Source organism: Lissotriton vulgaris, chromosome 12 (assembly GCF_964263255.1).
Source record: "Lissotriton vulgaris chromosome 12, aLisVul1.2, whole genome shotgun sequence".
Lineage (NCBI taxonomy): Eukaryota > Metazoa > Chordata > Amphibia > Caudata > Salamandridae > Lissotriton > Lissotriton vulgaris.
Window position 1 is genome coordinate 240,173,776 of NC_141700.1, and position 19,480 is coordinate 240,193,255.

General features: G+C 43.3%; 1 protein-coding gene across 2 annotated transcripts in view; it reads right to left on the reverse strand.

The window, feature by feature from the left end:
* The window catches only part of CPNE2 (copine 2), a 975,302-nt gene that overhangs the window by 160,326 nt on the left and 795,496 nt on the right, over positions 1-19,480 (reverse strand). The gene's annotated exons all lie outside the window — the stretch shown is intronic.

The following is a 19,480-nucleotide window of genomic DNA, read 5'->3' on the forward strand; positions in this document are numbered from 1 at the left end:
CATGCGGTTAAAAGCTATTCACTTTCCAGTGCAAACCCTGTTTTTCACTTGAAACTTTGCCAAAAAGTACCACAAATGTTGTTTACTGCTCCTTTACATTACTTAGTGTCAAGGGGGCAATTCATTTCTGGTACAACAGCAGTCTTATGCAAACACCCATTGATTTTGACGCAAAGCCCTATCTACAAGCAATGACAGGGTTTTGTGCCAAAAAATAATTCCTATTCATGTGAGAGAATAGAGCACATAAAAAAGTCGCAGAGGTTACCAGTAGGAGACTACATCGAGCAGAAAAAATGTATCAGCAAGACTGATGCGTGTGCCAGTCTTCTGAGAGAAAAGTTATGTCAGACTGTGTGATTCAAAATGTTGAGGAATGTAGCATATATAAATGAATTCAAACTTCACTCACATCCAAGTATAAAATGCATTGTGTGTATTAACTGGTGTACCAGAGCTGGAACAGCAAGGAAGCTGCAGATAATGCATGAAAGCTAGTCTGTGCATTAACTAAACTAGTCCAAGGTGCTCTGACAGATCTGGGTATGTGCCCAAATACTCACATTGCATTCAAGCATATTAGGAAAATCAGTTCCATAAAAAAAAGTCACCCAACCCCCCATGGTAAATAAACTAAACGTAAATTGAAGCAGGACAACCTACGGTTCAGCTGCAAAAATCATAATGAAAGAAACCACATTGTGCACTAAAATACTGGTCACAGAACATAGCCTTTATCAGAGATTAAGCTGCACAAATATGTCACAGTGACAAAGCAGTGCTAATTTGTAGTCTGCCTAGACATAGAAGTGATCTACTATATTTTGGGGCTACAAAAACGATTTTGCAGAGACTCAGCCAAACAACATACATTAATCTAAGTTTGTATACCTGCATGCAATCAAATTGGTTCATACAAAAGAAACTCAAGCATTCTGTTTAACACGAAAGTCACAAGGAAAGATGTTCCGGTGCACTGACCTACTACAAAGGTATGCTGTAACGTACATTAAAGAGCAACTTGCAATTGTGAAGTGATTTTAAACTGAAAGTAGTGAATCCGTCATTCAGTGATATCAAACTGCTTATTGTTCTGTTCTTTAAGTCCCTCAAAATAAATATTATGGTGATATTTTACCATATCTTGTACGAAGTGTACTAATTTTTATAAGACTGTGCCATTCCTGGTAAAAATATACTTCTTCATGTTGTGGGAATATTATTGCCTCAGTTCACTATTATTGAGAATGTAGCACTTAGTGCAAAGCAAAGCTAATCACTCACTCATCTAGCCATCACCTAAAAGAATATATTGCATAATGCATATTAATATGCAAAGAAAGTCAAAGCAACATAAATACACTGAATCCCTGATACAAGCATTAAAATATATCAATAGGTATTGATGCCTCTAGGTTATTTGGAAAAAACGATCAGATCGGTCGATATTGTATTGCAGTGCAGTGCACCATCTTTTATTCATTACAAATAAAGATCAATCAGCAATTGTGAAGTATTCGGGGGACCGAAATTGACCTAAAATGTTTTTAGCAATGCTAATAAAACCACAAACAATTTTCAGACACAGAGGGGTATATAGTAAGATTTTGTGCCGTGTTCCCATCACAAAAGTGACACAAATCAACACAAAATCTTTTTTTTACAAACTTACTTTCCAGCATAAAATGTATTCACTTGGAAGTAACGCAAAGCAGTGCATACAGCTGCTTTCCAGTACTTAAAGCAAAGGAGGCGTTCCAGGGGTGGTGCATAGACATTCCCATGCAACCACCCAAGGTTTTTGATGCAAAACCCTATTTAAAAAAACAAGCACTGGCGTTGCCAATAGGTTTCGCATTTAGAAAGTTGGAGCTATTGGTTTTGTAAATGACATTTTATATTTATATATTGTTATTGGCATTGTCAATAACAATATATAAATATAAAATGTCATTTACAAAACCAATAGCTCCAACTTTCCAAATGCGAAACCTATTGGCAACGCCAGTGCTTGTTTTTAATTAAGTCATGTGAGAATATACTAAATACAATTTCATTTTTCCTTGACCCAAATATAAACATGTGCAAATTAAATACATTAAAAATGGATATATTCAAGAACAACTGTTAAAACTATCTTAACACCGGGATTCCTAATTGTTAAACAAAGGCACAAAAACAAACTTTTGTGACAATCTAGGGGTCGGCAGTGCAGACGCCGTGAATGGCGATTTACCGCAGAATTTACACTTCCAAACCCTTTTTCACGATCGATTTATTTTTGTTAAAATTACATTGTTTGTTCCAAGAATCCGTGTGTTTTCACGAAACACATTTTTGCTGACTGATTTTAAGAGAATGGGTTCGCGTTGTTCGGAATTGACTAGTTTTTTAGGTTTCGCCTGCCGAAGGCTGCGCTCTGCGCAGCTTTTCGGCGCAGGCGAATTCTATTGTTTACTATATGGGCTTCAGGAACGTCCCCTGGCTCCCATTGGCTAACTCCATAAATGGAGGCTAGCCATTGGGAGCCGGATCTGTCCGTCAAGGCCAGACCAGATTCGGGGGCGTTCCCGCGATTTTTTCCCTCTCCACCCACTTCTGATCGTCATCGCGGCGGTGGGTGTGTGTTATTTATTTTTTTCGAGTCGGCCTGTTTTCTTCCTTTTACAAGTGTCTGTTGTTGGAGTTGGCTGCAAGATTTGAGTTCCCACGAGGCGATCAGGTAAGGAGCATTTTGTTTATAAATGTGTTTTCACTTTGTAAGTTTACGTATTTTGTCCTGTGCCCGTTCCCGGCCCCCCCCTCCCGCTGTCCGTGCACCGCTCCCGCCCCCCCCTCCCGCTGTCCTGTGCCCGTTCCCGCCCCCCTCCCGCTGTCCGTGTGCTTGTGGTGCTTGTGCTTGTTTCTTTCTTATTTTTTCTTTTGTCTTATTCAGTCCGGGTGATAAGTAGCCATGATCGTGCCATGACTCAATCTCTCAATGGAAGTGGAAGTTTCTGCGTCAAGCAGGTTTATATAAATATATTTAAATGAGTGCTTTCTCTTCGCACTCTATTGTCACGCTTTAGTGCGGCAGCAGGAGTTCGCAGATGATTGTCTGGCACAATTGTTGCTACCGCTCAGAATGCGCCTTTCTAATATGCGCTTCTTTATGTATACTGGATGTTTTTAGGACGTTCCCCACATACGTATTGGCCCTTTAGGAAATGACCGTTCACACGCGACCCTCTGTTAAATGGGATTTCGAGGGCATAATGTATGGGGTATTTTTAATATGACATTTGTTCCCCCTTTTTTCATAGTCTTTTTTTCACAGTCTCTTTTTCAAATTCTGTTTTCTCAGTTTTTTTCTTGTGATCGATCCTTTGATTGACAATTCGTTTTAGTCAGGTTAATATGGCCGCCGGGTCCTCGATAGTAAGAGGAGCTCCTTTGTTGAAATTTCGTCCTTCATTTATGTTCACGGTCACATTCTGTCTTGTCACTTCCGCTTACTGAGTTGGACGTCGACGCGGGAAAAAAATGGCCTTTAAAAATGGGTTTGCATTCGGGTTCTTCGTTTGGATCCACCAACCCGTGTTACCATGCCGGGAGGTCGTTATCATTGACCGGGGTAAGTTCTATATGCACACCGCTACTTACGCTCGAGTAACGTCTAATTTAGAGTGTCGGGTCATCCTGTTTGTAACTTTCTGTAACTCCCAGCGTGTTTAAATTTAATTTCCGCCGTAAGGATAGCTTTGGGAACCACGGTTATTTGCCGTTGCATATAAGATAAGGATGCTTGTACTATATATTGCTGCAATAATTTCTTTTACGGCACCCTGTGTTTTTATGCCTAATATTTACAGGCTCATATGCTCTCCTCTGTGAGTGGCGCACAACATGCAATTACCTCGGACTGGGGCCATTGCATTAGTTTTAAATTAGCATTCACGACAATTTGGTTTTGTATGTTGTGCACGGACAGTATGCACACTTCAATCCAGTGTGTGGCTTGTAAATGTACAGCTGCTTGTTTTCCTGGCATATTATCCTATCGACATATCGGATTGCCTTCTTGACACCTATATGTATTTTAAATTCTCTAATAGAACTTTAAAGGTCCGCGTGGCTGCTGTTTGGATTTAGACGCAGGCCAAGGTCAGTGCTAGTTTAATGTGGGGGATAGGATATATGTCTCAACACTATCGGGGCTAACTAATACTGAAATGAGCTTGGGCAGAGGAGATTATCTAAAACTTTCATTGCACTATTAACTCGCAGCTGTCTTTTCTTTCAATCGCGTAATATTTGGTATTAGCAACACATGTTGCCTGCTTCTATTATAAATATAGATCAATTTAGGGTATTTATGTTATCATCATGGCATATGTATTTCAGATGCCATATTTATGGGGCTTCTCTTTCCCCTGCAGCATCCTCTTTTATAGATAGGAGGCAATACATACTGATCAAAAACTTCACTTCGCAATCAATTATCTTGGCGTATATCGGAAGGGCCAGGTAAGACATTGGGGGCTTTTTATCTTCTATTGATACACTCTGTTTTTGGCGTTGTTTTGTCGTCTGGCATTAAGTTTTTCTTTTCAACATAGGAGGTGATATATATCTCTAAGAAGTCACTTTTCATCGTTTGACTCAGGAGAGTTCTTCTGTCTCAGGTAAAGCATCACGCTATTGCTATCGTTATGATCCTTTAAGCTCTATACATCTAGTGATTTGTGTTTTTGAATTCTGCACGTTGATACAACTTGTTGAGATGATACGCCGATCAAGCTGGCCTTCTTTGTGATTTAGATAATAGCTGCAACTAGAATATTATAATACGGCCCGCTTACTAATTTCACTATTTACTTTATATTACGTGTTTCACATTGTGGTCACAGCCAAGAGCTCAGCCTGCCATGTTCTGTATTGTTCTTAATGTATTTCTTTTTGCACTTTGGATTTTTTGGATTTCAGTGCTTCCTTCATTGGTAGTGGACTGGGCTTTCTCCTCCTTCTTGCTCTCTCTCTCTCCTGCCATCTCTCTCTTTTCTGCCTTCTTACTCCCTCCTGCCCTCCCTTTCCACCTCTCTTCTGCTCTCTTTCACCTTCTTGTCCTCCATCTCTCGCCTGTTCTCTCTTTCCAGTCCTCTCCTCTTTCTCCTTCCCGCCCTCCCTCTCCTACCTGCCGCCCTCTCCTTTCTGCCCTCTCTCACACACTCCTACCTTCCCTCCTGTCCTCCCACTCCTTCTTGCCCTCCCTCTCCCTTCTGCCTATTTTCCTTCTTGCCTTCCCTCTCTCTCCTGCCCTCACTTCCTTTTGACCTCTCTTCCTTCTTCCTTCTTACTCCTGCCCTCCTACATGCCCTCTCTTTCCCTTCTGTCCTCTCTCTTGCTCTCCCACTATTTTCTGATCTCCCACTCCTCCTTGCATTTTCGCCTTCCTACCCTACCTCTGTATCCTCCCCACTCTTCTTTGCATATGCCTTCTCAACATGCGCTATCACTGCACACAGCCTCTCAACACACAGCCTCTCTGCACATGCCTCTCTCCAAATGATCTCTCTGCACAGGGCCGTGTGTAGAGAGGGCAAGTGAAGATAAGGCATGTGTAAAGAGGGCATGTGCAGAGAGGGTGTTTTCCAGAGAGGCACTCCATATTTCTGTGTAAAGTAAAACACATCAACGTTTTACACATAATTCAAAGAAGTTAGAAAAGACCATTTGTCAAAAGCAATACCAAAAGCACAAACTTTAACAAAGGCGAAACCATTGCATTGTAAATGCTTGTTTTATCATAAATTTGTTCGTGATTGTCACTTCCTCGAGTTGAGTATTTTCGGCTGGTGGGAGGACTGGGAGTGGAGTGGAGTGGCGGGGTGGGGGGTGGGGCAGTGGGGGGTAGAGGGGAGTGTAGGTTGTGAGCCAAGACCGTCACTGTCTAAAATACGACGAGTTCGCTTACGGGCGGGTGCGGTTTGTTCGCACACCATCTCACTGACAAGTTTATTGGGGCGCAGCGCTGCTGTGGACGTGAGCGCTCGCGAGGGCTCGGCCGCGGGCTTCCTGAACTTCGCCATGGGTGGTGGGCGAGGGGCGAACAAGCCTTCGAGGTGTAAGTACCAGGGCTTACAAACGGTTAACGTGAGGAGGAGGCCACTTGTCACTGTTTACCCCAGCACAAACAGCGGTGGAAGTGTTTAGTTATGATTGAACACGAACGGCGCCGTTATTTTGATAAGTCATAGCAGCAGCGTGGCCAAAACTGCCATCATCCCGAGGCCTTGGGCGGGCCAAGGATGAAGGCCTCGCGTGTTTGCTTCTTCCCGAGCAGCGAAGATAAATTCTGCTAGGAAAATAAACGGGGCATTTTTGGTCAATTTGCAGCCATTGGGGATCGAATTAAATTGTATATTTTAGGTCTTGGCCTGGGGAGGTGTGGGAAAATAGCGCAGTTGCGGAGTTTTGGCTTGAGATCTTGGCCTGGGGAGGTGTGGGAAAATAGCGCAGGTTCAGAGTTTTGGCTTGATTGCTCGGCAGATCTGGAACCAGCAGAACATCGATGTGTAAACATAGTTAACAACAGCACACGGGTGTTTCGATATGCAAACTAAAAACGCAACACCGCTTGGGTGGGGCAATATGTTCTCAGTTCGATAAAGTCATTGAGTTACACGATTTTTCCTATTGCGCTGCTTCATTCTTTGATTTTGGGATTACACAAAATCAACAGGTAGGTAAGTAAGGGCTTGTTTTTGCTTTCGGTCGGATGGGGGCGGGAGAGCCTGGTGGGGGGGGGGCGGGAATGCAAGCGAGGGGAGGAGAGGTGTGGCAGGCGGATTAGGGAGATGGGCGTGCTTGTGTGGTCACGTGACCCCTCCGGCTTCCCTCCGGCCATTTGGCAGCATTGCGAGGCCAGCTGAAGAAAAACATTTGTAGCATTCGGTTTAAGACAAACAAAGAAGCCATGCAAGCCAGAGTTGTGTGCCAGAAGTTAAGTAAAATGTCTTATGTTTGCTTTGAAACAGACTGCTTTACGCTGAAAGATTGTAGAGCCCACGCAGCTGGCATAACACAGATAGTCTATGGGGCCCTTGCTAACAACATCGGTATAAAAGAATGACAAATCTGCCAGAATGGGGTCACTTGGGTCTTTCAGTGCAGAGCTGTGTGACAGCCTGCGAGTTTTGGTTTCCACTCGGTGTGGTTCTGAGCTGTTCATTTCCCCTCCGAACACCCAAACAAACAGTCAGTAGTATCGCATTAGCATACACACAAGCCTGCTGATGTGTTCCTGGGCTGTTTACCCCAGCACGGGTCTCTGACGGTGGCCTGCATTTTTTTTTTGTCACCTACCTCTATCTATCGGAGTCATAGCGTTTTTAAACACAAATTGAGTCTAACCGATCTTCTTGAAAACAGGCATTTTGTAGTATTTACTTAGTTTAGTGAGAAACCTCTGCCCATGCTTAAAGTTGTTAACACCTGAATGGTAAGGTAACCTTTGGCACCACGGTTCGTTCACCCAACACCATACCGGCAATTTTTCAAATCCCTCCGACAAATTAATACGCACAAAATAAATAAATAAAATAAAGCCTGCTGTGGCTCGTGCCAATAGTTATGCAGTACAGTTGGACGTGATGCAATTGAGACAGCCAATTGGGAGGGTGCTTGCTGTTGCCCCGCGGAAGTTAAACAATGTGTGGTTACTGTGCTTTTCTCGAAGCGCCTGCACCGCCGTCTCCTTTGTGATATAGAACATTTTGGGTGCTCATACTAGCTCCTACCAGTCCGACCGTAGGCGGGCAGACACAAACAAGCTTGCCGAAGTGTGTACCGAGAGATGGCGCAGAAGAGAATGCATGGCAGACTGTCAGACCTAGTAAACAGGCTTGCGAGTCTTTACACGAGTTACGAGTTACACGCGGGGCATTTTTGGTCAATTTGCAGCCATTGGGGATCGAATTAAATTGTATATTTTAGATCTTGGCCTGGGGAGGTGTGGGAAAATAGCGCAGTTGCGGAGTTTTGGCTTGATCGCTCGGCAGATCTGGAACCAGCAGAACATCGATGTGTAAACATAGTTAACAACAGCACACAGGTGTTTAGATATGCAAACTAAAAACGCAACACCGCTTGGGTGGGGCAATATGTTCTCAGTTCGATAAAGTCATTGAGTTACACGATTTTTCCTATTGCGCTGCTTCATTGGATTAGGGAGATGCGCATGCTTGTGTGGTCACGTGACCCGCTTTTGTGGTCACGTGACTCACATGCACTGTGAGAAAACCGCAGTGGTTTGACAAGTCGATCGAGCCCTTGAATTTTCGCCTATTACATTTGCAAGCGAATGATAATAGGCGAAACCTAAAAAGTAGACAGGGTTTTGCGGCCAAAACAGCGCCCATTTCAAATAGCGCTATCACAAAGAAATACTTGTATTTCTCCTTTCTTTTATGACTTTGCATGTGTGCTGTACTGTACAGCACACATACAAAGTGGGAAAAGTTTTGAAGTTAGTCTAAGCATGGTATTTTGTACTGCAATGGTATCCTTCCAGTATAAAGTCTATTCTAGACTCATGAGGACAACCTCGCAAAGGTTTGTGCATGTCACACACGCAAATTTCAGCGCCGGCGCTAGGGACAGAGGAGGAGAGTGCCCTATTTCTGTAAATTTGGCGCTCTCCTGCTAGCTCCTTTTCGCACAATGCAACGCAGCATTTTTAGCTGCTGCACTACGTTGCATGAGCTTTTAGTAAATCTGTGCCAGGAAGCCTAACTTCGATAACTTTATGAAAACAAAGTTTCATTTTAATTAAGAGAAAATATTAATTGCATGAAAAATATTTGGATACATACAAGATTATGTAGATTTCCCTATTTGAATGTCTGTCTCTGCTGCTAGCATGTGTTTCCGATGAGCAATGTGTGTTTAAATGCAAAGTATGTTTAAGACTGCAGTACCACTTTCTGTCTGCAGGGACAGAGCTGAGCAAAAATATAAACACACTTGATGAAACACAGGTCAATCAAAGTTTTAAAAAGTTATACAAACTTGACACAGATGTTCTTGAAGTCAATTCATATCATTTAGTAGACAGTGCCTTGTGGGGACTTGGATTCAAGTCCCCACAGCGCAATCAAGTCCCCTCTGCGTGAGTGTGTTATCAGATCCAAGTCCCTACAAGCCTGGTAACATAAACACACACACACATTTTACTTACCTCTGCTGCATCACCATCAGTCACCTGGTGCCAGACCCGGGATTTGAACCCTAGTTGTTTGAATAGAAGTCAGGAACGTACCAACTGGACCACACTGGTTTCCATGTGTGTTGTCAGATCTCACCCTCCCCATGAGGAACAGCACCGAACATCGCCGAGTCCCGCGACGGCCGGTGTTGGGACTACAATTCCCGGCATGCCGAGAATCACGTCATGCAGGAGGCGCGAGATCAGGCGCATACCCGGAAATAAAGACCGCATCAGAAGGCAGCGGCGGCGCCGATAATTCTGCTGAGTCCGGAGGTATTTGTGCGGTAAACGGTGGTAGCGGTAAGCCTTTGTTCTCTGTTACGGGTGCCCTTGAGACCCTGAGAAACCTTTTGTGGACCACAGTTCTAATCACGCGGTCAGCGTGTGTTACGGATGTTCAAGAGACTTTATTGAGCTCCAGTTCTGGACACGCAGGTAGCGTGTGTAATGGTTTCCCTGTGACTCGCTCGGCTGAGAGAGTTCACATTTGGTCAGTGAGGACTTCTTGCGAGCATATTCACTGATGCAGTTGCTCAACGTTGCCTAAGTGCATAATTCAAGTTTGGAGTTAACCGATTGGCAACACGAGTCTAGAAACATAGTGATTCCAGTATGCAAGCAACGTTAAGGAGGAATTAACCCGGTTTGCTGTCTTTTGTTTTTCTTCCACAATTTTGTTTATTTTATCTTACATGCAGGAGAAACGAGAGAGGGGTATCAAAGACAAGGGGTCCTGTGCTATTAGGTGAGCATCCCTAAGATGGTATGTGTGGACTTTGCGAGTGAATAGCATAGTGATTATTGGCTTCAGGGTTCATGCAGGTTCTTTGTCTCTTACACAGCGAAACAGAGTCCCTGGTATCACCTCGAGTCTCTTCTTCTCGCATTATTCCTAGTTATTTTCTTTCACAGGTATAAGGGAAAGTGTGTGATATTTACATGGTGTTTGATCAGCAGAAGTGTGGAAAAGTAGTGGGTACGGGGGGGATTTATTCTATTAGTGTGTTCATTTGTCATTCCAGATCTCCCTGCCCGCTGTTCCCTTCCTTTCCCTCCCCGGTGAAACTGCCTTAATGGTCTGTGTTTTAACCCAGACGTTGGGGTAGTTCTTCGGGGGAAGGTGTGGGTCTTTCAGCACAGCTCCGAAGAGATAGAGTCGGAGCCTGACATGAGTAGCCTGTCAAATCGTCCCTATATCCTGGTCATCCTGTTCATGTGCAATGGAAGCCGCAATCAATTACACCAGTGCCTGTATGTTGGTTATAGCTACTACTGCAATGGACTATGGAGGAGAAAGTTGGCACTCTTTTTGGCATGTGTACCCCAAAATTACAAATCTTTTCCCTGATGACCTAGCATACAGATCACAGATTTTTATATTTATAGATAGCTCAGTGGGTGTGGTAAGCTATAAATCCCGACTTTGTGTTTCTCCAGACCAAACATTTTAAACATACAATGGCTACCAGCAAGGACTGCTACTCCTTATAGCCCTCTCTGTCTTGCGTAACATTTCCTGCACAGTAATTTACACACTTGTATGATTTATTGCCTCTGTATAAAATAGGTGTGGTGTAAGGCACCCACACACCATGCACAGGGACTAATAGTGCTATAAAAGAAATAAAATAATTTAAAATAAGACTAATAAAATGACAGTCTTACATGGAATGCATTTCTCTTACAATGGGGATTAGTAGAAAAGACAAAACCTGCTAAAATCATACTTTCTCTTAAGCACTTATAAAGTGCCACCAAGCTAAATGCTGTGTGCCTTTGTTTCCCTCCATTGCATTGGCATCTGGGTTAAAGTTAGACTTCAAATAGTACTCAGTCAGGAAGAGACTCAAACAAAAGGAGGGCTGTTGGCCCTTTAAATCAGAGCTCTGTTTTGGGCACAGCTGGAATTGAAAATATGATAGCCTCTTCACAGCCTGCATGTTGCTGCTCCACCCAGAAAACCGACAACGTGCGGCGGGCACTGCTGAATGGGCCCCAGGTTTGACATATTACACCGAGGCAAATTCAGCATATTTTACTGGTGCCAGCCTCGATCTGGCTTAATAATAGATACTGGATCCGGCAGGATCCCTTCCCATCCTACACTGGGTACAGGTGTATATTTCAGTGATTCTTGTTTCGTTTCTGCTGTTGTAAGCTGTACAAAACAGCCATAGGCATAGCGTGGATTGCCAACGCCCAGGGCAAGCCAAGTATCCTTCCACTTTCCTTTAAAAATTATGCACCCCTAGAATGCCCCTAAAATGTTTGCACTCGTGACAACTGCCCCTGTCCCCGCATATGCTCCACCACTGAAAACAGCTGTTATTGAGAGTGTCTTGGAGGGCAGAAATGCACCATGAAAGGCCTTGTGAGGTGTTGGAGGGGAGGTGACCAAGGGTTTCCACTGTTTATTGAGGGTGCTGGAGAAGAAGACCATGGTGACCTAGCAGGATGTAAGTTGGCAGAGGGGCGGGGATTAACTATTGTTCGTACTTATGAGCCAATGCTGCCGGGCTACAGTGATCTTGGGATCTATGACACAGTTCCTATTTGGTTGAGGAAGGGTTTGTGGAGCCTTGGATGGCCGTGCTCTAATCACTGCGATTTGGGTAGTGGTGAGTGAGTTCATCCACACAATGGTTCCAGTCTGTGAAAGGGGTGTAAGTCTGTCTTTGTGAGGCGTTCGGTTAGGCGAAAGCATCCATGCTTCATATGTTTGTAAATTAAACTGCGTTATAGGGAGGAATGTGGGGAGGACAAGGTGTACTATTGGCAGGTTGGGGGCTGACAGGATGTGGCTGATTATTTCAAATAGCGCTTCATGCCTCACTTGTGCTGCTGTAAGCACTCTACATTGCAGCTGTTATTTAAAGTGCTTAAAATGGCAAAAGTGCAGCATAAAATACTATATAAAATATATGTTGTTGGATGGTACAGAGGTGGACAAGTAGTGGAGCAGCTGATTGGGCTGCTTGAGTCTGTTCACAACACGCTGCTTCATGAAAGGGTGGAATAGGCATTGCAGATACCTGGTAAGGAAGAGCCATTAGCTTTATCGTTTGGCAATGGGTGGATGCATTTACTTGTGAAATGTGCCACTGTATGCAGGGGAGTGCAGCATTGCTTACAAACGATTGGCTATATTGAAGTGTTTTCCTTTAAATGTATTTATTTATTTAATACGTTTTATATAGCGCTAGCCTGACTCTAGGGTATCGGAGCGCTCTACAGCAGATACGTTGCAGAGATTTACAAAACACAAAAACAAAAGAGTGACATGTTGACGGTACCGTACAATCTTTAACTTCGGAGTTCTTCGTAGTCTTAGAGTTGCAGCGGAGCGGGTTGTCTACTTCCCTACTCTGAATTATCCTATCAATTCCCTAGGGAGCAGTTGAGGAACAGGATTTTGAGTGGCTTTTGAATTTTACAAAAGAGGGAATGGTTCTGATGTGTGAGGGGATAGACTTCCAGATTTTCGGAGCACTTCCGGCAAAGGATCGATCCATAGTTTTTTGTTTTCGAGTTCCTGGCCTGACCAGCTTTTTTGAGTTTTTTTGCCAAATATTCAGGTTTGCCGGTATGTAGGGCTTTATGCGTGAGGCAGGCTGTTCTGAAGCTGATCCGCATTTTGACTGGAAGCCACTTGAGTTCCCTGAGTGCAGGAGAAATGTGGTCGAATGCACACACTTGTACCGCTCGCCACCCACCAGTGGCTGCTGGGGCTCCTCATATGGCCTGCCTCACAGAGGGTGGCTGACTGGCGCGCTCACTCAGAGCCAAAGTGATCATGGACAGTGCCACTCACTGAAGTCAGTGGTGGTGGAGGTTGACCTGCGCCTAGAAGACTTGAGACTCCTCCATGGACCTGGGTTCAGGCTCCCACTGGCCTTTCTCTCTGCCTGGTCTGGGCTCCCTCTACTGACACTTACTCGAATTAGCTTGCAGGTAAGTGCAGTGAGAGACAAGTCTGCTAACACCACATGTAAGGGGAGAGAAGTCTGAACTAGACGGGCCTCAAACCAAAGACCCCTAGGCAATGATGTCAATAATGATACAGGTAGTTATAGAAATTTCTTTATTCGGTATTTCATAGTAGAAATCCATAAAAGCAATGTTATCTACATTATATCAGAAAGTAAAAAACAATATTTACAGTAAAAACTGAGGAAGAATGGTTAAAAATAGATCACTTCTCTTTACATTAAATTCATTGCACTGTGTTATAAGCGTCTTCCTCACAAATTATTTCTTTGTTTAAAAATACATTTCAGAGAGCTAACCACATGGTAACAGGTAGCTTCAGAATCTAAGAATTGAAGGTGCAGCATGGCAGAGCGGCACTGTCTTAAACCCCACAATTTCAGCAATGGGAACAACCAGATTCTGCGATGAACATGATAATACTTACAGAACAATACTGTATGTGTAGTAGTAGTCTGAGCTGATATGTCATCGCAGGGACAGTAACCTAACGTTTGATTCCAGGTGTTTCTCATGGGGAAGGCTACTAACCAGTGGAAAAGGTTTAGTCTGAATCTGGTTAGTAGAAAATGGTCAAAAATGCCAATTTCAAGCGTTAGGTAAGGCTGAATTGTGGCGATGGACTGAACCATAATTGCATGGTGGATAGAAGGTTTCCCTATTTCGCTTATAAGCCTTAGTCCATCTAAATGGCTCAGAGCCATTTCTTTCAGCTCCTTCTTGGATATCTCACTGATCTTTTCTGGTGTAATATAGTATGCCTCTAAGCCTAAGTCAGTGAGAACATTTCTAATGTAGGCAAGCCATTTTATTTTTCCCGAATGATCTAATGCCATTGAATCTGCCACAATCCCTTTAGTTAACATGTTTTTGTCGGAGGTCCATATGCGCAGCCACAATAGCAAAGGTTGGATTTTTGCCAGGTCCTCAATGTGTGGTATGCCTAATTCAATGTGGGATGCGTATGTGGAAATTCGCCTTGGTGCCACCAGAAGGAATCTTGAAAAGGAGTTTTCTGCCACCTGTAGAGCACTGACATCCACATGCCCCCAAACGCCAGCCCCATACAGAGCTGCTGTCTGGCATTTAGCGTTATAGATGTTCAGTAGTTCCACAGGCGACCGTTTGCCCAGTTTTTGTGAGAAGGACATCAGAGCAACTATTGCCCTCTTAAAGGGTCAGTGGGCGGGCTCGGGAAGAGGCCCCAGCTGCGGGCAATGGTTTTGTTGCAAGGCCCGCTGGACCTCGCAGTCCCGAGTCCCTGGTCTCCTCCTCCTGTCGGATGTTGTTCCAGATCCCCCGAAAATCAGCAATGTCAGGTAGGGTTACAGCGCAGTCCGGTACAGGGACAAGTATTCAAGGACAGTCTCAGCCTACGAGCGGGACAGGTAGTTACATTAAGGCACACACGATTACACAGGCATCTTAATGTAACTACTTGTAACGTTATTGTTTGTGAGCTTGTGGCAGACTGCTACTACCTCAGGCCTGGGGTAGGGGCGTGCGGCTGGCCTGGGTGGGAGGGGGGCAAGCTGCGTAGGACCTGACCCTGAGGCCAGGGCTGGACTGGCCGTAGCGGGCACTGGATGTTTTCTCGGGAGGCAGGAAGGGTGGGGCAGGTTTTTACAGCTGAAGGGGCTGGTTCTGTTACTAGAGGCTGGTTTTGCAGTTGTGCTGCAATAGTGCCCCCCAGTAAAAAGAGCAGCAGTGCTTTAAACTTGCAGTCTCTCCCCCCCCTGAGAGCTGGTCAGACAAAATTGCCAGGCTGCTTTGGGTTCCCAGTCCGGCCCTGCCTGAAGAAGGCAGAGATGGAAAGAGAGAGAGCAGAACAACCAACTCAGGGGTCAACCTGCAAACTCATGATGTTCTCTAAGTAAAGGGTGAGGTGCCTTGTGCGCCATTAGAGCGGCTAGAGATACAAGGTCCAATTAAGCCTAAAATTAAGTTAACAGCCAGATGAATTTCTGTTATCCACAAATGGGAAACATATCACCCAATTGTGCAGGAAATGGCCCAATCTGGCAATAATGACTACATGGCAACAACCTCCCCCAAGCTTGGTGCCCAGTGCTGGTTGCGCGGCTCTAATGGGGACACTGCAGAGAAAAGACTCACAACGGCTGAGGCAGACATGCCTATGACTTTTTGCGCACAAAAACATTTTCTCTAAGCCAGAGGTTCCTAACCCGGGGATTCGTGATTGATTGAAAATTAAATATTATTAGCAGATTATTACAATATATACACATAAAAAAGCAAAATGTAAACTGCAAATTTCAAAACACTCTGTAAATGTGAAAGAATTTGAAATTTGAAGGTTAAAATTAGATTAGTATCCTTAGCTTGATTCGTGGGAGCAGTGCAAGTACAGCACACAGTAGTATGAACAATTGGAGGCCTCCATTGAAGCACTAATGTGCACCTTCTAAATGAGGGGATACATCAGGAGCAAAAATAAAAAGACAACAAGATATCCCAAAGTCTAGCCTATTGCTTTGTCTTTTAGAAATGAAGTCAGATTTAAAAATGCTTCAAAACTCCTGTTAAAATTAAAATTTCGAATTTTGTATATTTCTTTGTGAATTAAAAATATTATTTAATAACTTATGTATTTGTTTGATGTACACTTATTTCTATAGCTTTGTGTATTTTTTGAGGTTCAAATTGTAGCTACTGCTTTGGCCAGGGTCCCCGGCTTCTAATAGTCATCCAGTGGGGGAACCACAGAAGTCAAAATGTTAAGAACCACAGCTCTACATTGAAAGCCCTAATCAGGTAAGAGTGGTAGGGTGGGGAGTTGACAGACGACAGGATAGGGAAGTTAAAATAAAGAAATAAAACCACATACCTTGCGCTTGCCACATCGCTGAGTCAGCGATGTGGCAAGTGCAAGGTAAGTGGTTTTTAAATTTCATTTTCCCTATCCTGTCATCTGTCGATTTCCCCCCACCTCACCACTTTTACTTATACCAGCCGCTCCTGGCCCTAATTACAGTTAAGGTCCTCATTTAGAGTCTGGCAGAATGATACTCTGAAACAAATGAGGCAGATATCAAGAGCGCCTTATTACAAATGCCATAGAATACAATGCACTTGTATTCAGACTGATGGGAAACTAGTCACATTTGTGAAGGAGTAACCCGTCTGCCAACTCTATATCGAGCGGTTAGAGCCTAATTGCATTTCAAGTGCAAGTTTTGCAAGAAAGGGTATTCCAGGTCGGGTTGTATTGGCCCATCCACTGATTGTATATGCGTTATTTGCTCATGTGTAAATTCCATACCTCATGCTAGTTGCAAACACATTTTCTATTTTGTAATATGCAAGGCCTTCGAGGACTATAATAGGGACATTTGTACAGCCTGAAAGCCTAGGTTGCCGACAGCACTGTGGTCCAGATTAGACACCCTAGAAAGGACCTGAAATGGTTGGAACTGGCATATGAACAGATAGGCAATAATATACTGCTGTGGGAGCCGAGGTCTGGACTGGAGACATTTTGGGAGGCAGTTAAACGCAGGTTTGCATGCTTGAGCAGGCAGCTGGCACAGGGACATGGAGAGATCTAGGGACGCATTGGCCTGGCTACTGAAAAATTAGATGTGCAGATCGGCCACTACTAAAAGTAACCTCTTGAGTGTTGTGCTAATAGTGAGTTATGGTGGGATTAATGAAGTATATGTGGATTACTAGTGAGCACTATACATTTTCCAAAATGAGTTAACTAATACACCAGATTAAACAACTTCTAGGTATGGTGGCCCGGCCTTGGTCAGGAAGGGAAATGCATGAGCAACTGATGTCCCTCTTTCAGTAGCAAAGGTAACTGGACACTTTCTCACTGCAGAAGAGCTAAGACCTCCAGGTCTGATGGATTGAACAGCAAATTTGAGAAGAAATACTTTTTTTACTCTTTCCACAATTGAAGACCATGTTTGAATGGAATGACTCAGGGGGGTAAAGCGATGGCCACATCCAGGGAAACTTTGAGATTCTTACATGAACGGGTAAGCGGGAAGGCTCTTGTAGTTCACATAGACACAACTGTTTGATAATCTTTGATAGCAAGATCTTGGCTAAAGTGTTGGCCATAGGATTCTCCCACTAATGCCACTATTTATTTTGCCAGACCAAAGTGTTTTATTGCCAGGGCTGTCACAATAATATTCTTAGAAGGGTTTTGCACTTCTTCGTCAGGTGATATAACTCTGTGGTAGCGAAGTTTGATTCAGAGAGGGTAGTTGATTCGTTTGAATACCCATATTTGTTTTAGGTTTTGTAATCTTAAATGATATCATGGCTTGGGTCCAACACACTAACATCGGAGATGTTGGAGCTACATTGTGGAACTAGACAAGACTATCCCTGTCCCCGTCTCTGTTTGTGGTTGTAATGGAACCTCCACCAAGCACACTGACGAAGGATCATCTTCATGAAGACATCAGGTTTTAAGAGTGCAATACTGTTTAAATACACTAACGATACACTACTATACGTTAAACATCCAGAGATTAAGCTGTACCCACTGCTTAAGGCAATGATGGAGTGCGGACAGAAATCAGGATAAGTATAAATTGGCAGAAGTCTGAGTTGATGCAGCGGACTAAGAGTATGATAAGGAGTCATTAGTTTCTTCTGGAACGTTTTAAAGAATATCAGTTGTTAAAGAATGCATACATTGTTGCCTAAAATAATTAATCACACACAAAGGCATTTACCACACACACAACAGGTCATCAATGTGAAATTTGAAATTGCATCCCTCAACATTAATATCAGAGAATAGTGCCTGAAGTAAATAGGTAACTGCACATTGCTCAGGTGAGAAACGTGCAAAATGGTGAGAGAGGGGAGGCAAACTAGAGATACCATTCTGTGGCTACTCTAATTTTGTGGGGGAACCACGGGTGGGGCTAGTGCCCACTTTCCTGCTAACTACCCCTATTGAGGGGTATCATAAATGCAGTCCCAAACTGAAAAAGAGTGAGGTTTCAACACGAAATAGGTGATTTCAATGTGTCTTCATCATGACAAGAGATTATAATTTAGCAACCCAAAGTGCTTTAAGAGGCAAGCAAAGAACATATCAAAATATTATATATTATCCTCATTCCATGGCTTTTATGCTGATGATGATCTAATACATTCCTTCACTTTTATGAGCAATATTATTGATGGCAAATATTTCACAACTGGAAATTCATATAATTTAAAGAATGGTTGTTTGCCTGTGAACAATTACTTAACTTTCTAGACAAATCTCCTTTAGAAAAAAAGAGCAAAAATATTGTGCTCGTGAACATGGTTTACATTATAAAATATCAAAATTCTAAATAGTGCTATCCTGCCAACATTGGATAGCAGGCTGAAGAAGTTCTTGGGTGTGGGTTGTGTGTATTAGTATTCATCTATGTCCCTGTGTGTTGCTTGTAGATAGTTTTAAAGGATTTAGGTGGCCGTCAATGGCATCCGGCCATGGTTACAACAATGACATAACACACAAAGAAAATACCTATGTTTACAGTAACACTTGAACATTCTAGCACATTATAATAACTTAATTTCACATCATATGACTGGGTTATGGCTGCATCAAAGGAGAAAAGACTGAGGATGCGAAATGAGTACAGCTAGACTCAATGACTCAAGGTAGTTCTCCAGTGAGGGGCCCATCACAAGTTGGGTGTTTTTCTGCCATGTATTCCCCCTTGTCCTGAAGTTGCTGGTATCTTTAGAGTTAGGGGCAGAAAAACTCCAGATTATGGGATTTTGTGCTGTAAAATACAGGAATGTGTGTTTCCGTACATGTTCCTACATGTTTGAGCCAAGTATTTTGCCTAGAATCTTAGACTGATCAAGTATTTGTGATCTATGATGTTCCGGCAAATCTCATAACTCTGATGGGATTAGCAACTGCTGCTACTGGCCCTATTGGGTTATGCAAATACTCTGAAAGAGGACCCAATGCTATTCAAAATATGAGTTTCTTAAATAAAAATAACTGAGTGTAAATTTAAAATTATCTAGGTATCCAGGCACTTTAAATGAGTTCTTCAACAGCCACAACTATGTTTTTAATAATGATAAATGCTATGAATGCTCCTAATTGTACTTACCGTTAGATCGGTGAGACTCGCGAAAAGCAGTATAGTATACCTTTCTTAGTGGAGGACAAATTGTGCAGTATGCATTACATATTCTTTGTTTATCATTTGCACCATTTTATTGGACCACTAAATACATTTT